The 5,217-nt window shown below is 40.9% G+C and overlaps 1 pseudogene; it reads left to right on the top strand.

Moving 5' to 3' along the window:
* The first annotated feature begins 498 nt into the window (after nt 1-498).
* Nucleotides 499-1,804, top strand: LOC108539868 (protein SET-like; annotated as a pseudogene).
* Nucleotides 1,805-5,217: the final 3,413 nt, after the last annotated feature.

Consider the following 5,217-nt stretch of genomic DNA (forward strand, 5'->3'; position numbering starts at 1 on the left):
TACTTGTACCACTTAAATTTATAACAACCACAAAAACATTAGAAAGTTTAAATAAATATGTATCCCTAGAAAGTACAGGTTGATTTTCACTTAAAGGAAGACAGTCACAAGGCTGTTAACCTTCTCAACAAGAAGAGTGCATCTTTCTATGTATGCATAAAGCACTCACCTCAGGTCAATTAATCACAAAGCAACAATCTAACAAAAAAAGATAATTCCTGTCTTTGTTCATGTAAAACTGAAATGATAAAAAAAAAAAATTATAATACAAACGTAAGTTAAAACGTTGTAGAACACTAAACCAGAAGCCAGAAGACCAAAGTTCTGGTCTTTTCTCTGCCATAACTAGATATGGGAATTTTACTGTGTTTCCATTTCTTCATCTGTAAAATTAGGGAGCAGGGGAAAAGATCACTCTAAAATTATTTCAGAGTTTTCTGAGCTTCTTCCTGACAAGCAAGGAAACTTGTGGTCTGATTCTCGAACTTTCCTAGCAGCATGGCCCCTAAATGCCAGTCTCCACTCCCACCTCAAAAGAAGAAACCATGAACATCTCCTGTTCTGAGACTGGAAGAGACATCATTAGCCTCTCTAGACTTGCCGAAGAAGAGAGAAAAAGAACAGCAGGAAGCAACTGAACATATTGATGAAGTACAAAATGAAATAAACAGGCTTAATGAACTGAGGGAGGAGATTTTGAAAGCAGAACAGAAAATAAACTCTGTCAACCATTTTTTTCAGAAGAGGTGGGAATTTATCGCCAAAATTCCAAGTTTTGGGGTTACGTTTGTCAACCATCCTCAAGTGCTGTGCTGCTTAGGGAGAAGGACGAAGAGGGACTGCATTATCTGACCAAAGCTGAAGTGACAGAATTTGAAGATACTAAGTCAGGTTACAGAATAGACTTTTAGTTTGACGAAAATCCTTCCTTTGAAAATAAAGTTCTCTTCAAAGAACTTCATCTGAATGAGAGTGGTATTCCATCTGAATACTGAAAATACTGAATACTGAAAATACAAAGTCCACTGAAATCAAATGGAATCTGGAAAGGATGTGGTGAAACATTCAAATCAAACACAGAATAAAGCCAGCTGTCGCCCGGGCTGGAGTGCAGTGGCCGGATCTCAGCTCACTGCAAGCTCCGCCTCCCGGGTTTATGCCATTCTCCTGCCTCAGCCTCCCGAGTAGCTGGGACTACAGGCGCCCGCCACCTCGCCCGGCTAGTTTTTTTGTATTTTAGTAGAGACGGGGTTTCACCATGTTAGCCAGCATGGTCTCGATCTCCTGACCTCGTGATCCGCCCGTCTCGGCCTCCCAAAGTGCTGGGATTACAGGCTTGAGCCACCGCGCCCGGCCCAGAGAGCTTCTTTACCTGGTTTACTGACCATTCTGATGCGGGTGCTGATGAGTTAGGAGAGGTCATCAAAGATGACATTTGTCCCATCCCATTACAGTACTACTTGGTTCCCGATATGGATGATGAACGAGGAGGAGGAGAGGAGAAGGAGAAGAGGAAGAGGAGGAAGAGGAGGAGGAGGAGGAAGAAGGATTAGAAGATATTGAAGAAGGGGATGAGGAAGAAGATGAAGATGATGATGAAGGGGAGGAAAGAGAGTAGGATGAAGGAGAAGATGACTAATAGAACACTGATGGATTCAATCTTTTTAAAATTTTCTCCAGTCCCTGGGAGCAAGTTGCAGTCTTTTTTTTTTCCCCCTCTTGGGGCTCACTTGCCCTGCTCTTAGGGTCTCTTTTCTCTACACCATGGTTCTCAACTTATTTGGGGGGTGAATACCTTGAGCAGAATATTATGGGATAAGAGATAAGAGTCTCTACCCCTTTCTGTTCATTTTTATCCCTTCCTGTCTGAACAAAAACTGTATGGAATCACCACCACCGAGCTCTGTTGGAAAAAAGAAAAACCTGCTCCCTTCACTCTTCTGGAACCTGGATGGTGCTAGGCCCCCGTGTGGTAGTGCACAGAATTCTAGTTCCTTTCCTCCTTTCTCTGTACACTGGACTCAGAGTACACTGTGTCTCTATGTGAATATGGACAGTTAGCATTTACCAATATGCATCTGTCTACTTTCTCTTATTTAAAAAGGGGAAAGAGGCCGGGCACGGTGGCTCAAGCCTGTAATCCCACACGAGGTCAGGAGATCGAGACCATCTCGGCTAACACGGTGAAACCCCGTCTCTACTAAAAAATACAAAAAACTAGCCGGGCGAGGTGGTGGGCGCCTGTAGTCCCAGCTACTCGGGAGGCTGAGGCAGGAGAATGGCATGAACCTGGGAGGCGGAGCTTGCAGTGAGCTGAGATCTGGCCACTGCACTCCAGCCTGGGCGACAGAGCGAGACTCCGTCTCATAAATAAATAAATAAATAAATAAATAAATAAGGGAAAGAAAACTCTAAAAAATGGGGTTAGAGAAGGTCAGCAAAGTGTGGGTTTGAGATGGTTGGGTGGGTTAAGCGGGCATTTTGACAACATGGCTTCTCTTTTGGCACGTTAAATTGAGATGTCTGACACAAATCCTTGCAGTTTAAGGTAATACTTTTAAAATTAATTCTCTCCTAATGATGACTTGAGCCCTGCCACTCAATGGAAGAATCGGCAAAACCTGTAGAATCTTACTTGGAATTGACATTCTCTATTGTAATTTTCATCCTGTTTATTTTTTAAATTTTTCTTCTTGTTTCACTGGAAAGGAAAGATGATGCTCAGTTTTAAAAGTTAAAAGTGTACAAGTTACTTTGTATAAGTTGCTTTGTTATAAAACTAAATGTGTTCACAATGGAAAAAATTTTTTTCAGCTCAAACATCTTACGATTCCATGACCCAAAGTGAGGTATGTCATATTACGTTTTCTTATTTTAAATAGAAATTAAAAGTACATAAGTTTGAGTTAAAGGTAGCATTATATTGTTTTTGACTAAAAGAGGTAGCTGTACATTCGTTATTTTATTAGCGATAATAAAACTCATGAAAAGATATAACGAGAATTTAATAATAAGAATATACAATGCTTTCCCTGGATAAAGTTACTTCTGTAATACTATTTTTTTAATTTAAAAAATTACCTTCTAAACCATTAACTTGAAATACTTAATAGCTACTTTTATAAGTCCCATTTTAGGAAGCCTAGACAAGCAAACCAAATTAATAGAAATTGAGAGTAGAGAAAATTAGCAATGGGCCAGGTGCAGTGGCTCACACCTGTAATCCCAGTACTTTGGGAGGCTCAGGTGGGGAGATCACTTAAGGCCAGGAGTTTGAGACCAGCCCGGACAACATGATAAAACCCTGTTTCTACTAAAAATACAAAAAAATTAGCTAGGTATGGTGGGGCATGTCTATAATCCCAGCTACTCGGGAGGCTGAGGCAGGAGAATCGCCTGAACCTGGGAGGCGGAGGTTACAGTGAGGCGAGATCGCACCACTGCACTCCGGCCTGGGTGACAGAGGGAGACTCTGTCTTTCAAAAAAAAAAAAAAAAAAAATCAGCAATGCCCTCTTCTGGGCTACAACTACTTAATGAGTAATATATACAAGCCTTGGAACTTACTTCACAATTCTTTTTGAGCATGTGTGCATAGGTTTATCAGCCATTTCAACTTCTTTTTTGTTTTTTGTTTTTTTGAGACGGAGTTTCACTCTCGTTGCCCAGGCTGGAGTGCAATGGTGTGATCTTGGCTCACTGAAATCTCCGCTTCCTGAGTTCAAGTGATTCTCCTGCCTCAGCCTCCCAAGTAGCTGGGACTACAGGCGCCCACCACCATGCCCAGCTAATTTTTTTTTGTATTTTTAGTAGAGACGGGGTTTCACCATGTTGCTCAGGCTCGTCTCAAATTCCTGACCTCAGATGATCCACCCGCCTCAGCCTCCCAAAGTGTTGGGATTACAGGGGTGAGCCACCACACCTGGCCTCAACTTCTTTCTTAAACCTGACTGGATCCAGCAAATATTTATTTAAAGTATTGTCAATATGGCGGGCTTTCCCTTTAACTTTCATTTCCTATTTCTCTTCTGCTTCCAAAACTATTTATTTATTTACAGAGTCTCGTTATGTCACCCAGGCTGGAGTGCAGTGGTGCAACCTAGGCTCACTGCAACCTCTGCCCCCCAGGTTCAAGCAATTCTTATGCCTCAGCCTCCTAAGCAGCTGGGACAACAGGTGCATGCCACCATGCCTGGCTAATTTTTGTATTTTTAGTAGAGACTGGGCTGCGCCATGTTGGCCAGGCTGGTCTCGAACTCTTGACTGCAAGTGATCCGCCTGCCCCCACAAAGTGCTGGGATTACTGTAGTGAGCCACCACGCCCGGCCCCATTACCATTTATATTTTAGCGTACTTTGCAGTGTCCACTTTGGTTTTCCATTTTCTACATCTTTACCATGTCTGGTCTCTCTTACATATGATTTCATTTCTGACTCAAGGGACTTCATTCACCCAGTTAGGTATCAGGAGTTCTGAGATCCTCAAATTTCAGATTTCCCATGTTCCACCTCCTTTCTGCAATACCAGATGTAGCAGGTTTGCTAGCAAATTCAAACACATTATTCTGTCAGTTAAAACTTTCCAAGTTGACATTTTTATTTTCCATTTATTTTCATCACTAGCAACTAGGTTGCTTAAAGTCTAAGGATTTTGCCTTTTAAATACTTTCTAGCACTTTGATATACATTGGAGAAACCAAGGAAGTTTCAAATTCAAAATGTCATCTAGTCAAAATGGAGAGGAAAAAATAGCACCCAATATTTAATTTGTCAAAACTGTGCAACACAGCCTTTTTTGGAAGGCCTAAGAAAAAAAATTATTGTATGCTATAATATAACTATAAAAGGTACTGGAGTTTCTTTGGGGAATTTTACCATATTTCTTGAAATACGGGATCTGTACAAATTTGAATCCCTCTAGAGTTTTAACTATAATTCCTAAAGTTATCATTTATAAATATAAATGTTCATTATGAATTCATTTTACTTCTTAACTCTATTCCTCAAGAGGTAAAATCAAATCTAGGGGAAAATAATACTAACTAAATTTGATAAAGCTCACTGTATCTAGTACAGTGTTGTATACTCTATGACCATTTCAGAGTCATAACTAATCTCTCTGCTTTCACCCATGCCCCCCAGAGTTTACTCTCCACAAAGCAGCTAGACTGAACCCTATAAATCTAAACTCTCCAAAAGATTCCCATCCCACTCAGAAT

This window comes from Rhinopithecus bieti, unplaced genomic scaffold (assembly GCF_001698545.2).
Source record: "Rhinopithecus bieti isolate Rb0 unplaced genomic scaffold, ASM169854v2 scaffold_15676, whole genome shotgun sequence".
Taxonomy (NCBI): Eukaryota; Metazoa; Chordata; class Mammalia; order Primates; family Cercopithecidae; genus Rhinopithecus; species Rhinopithecus bieti.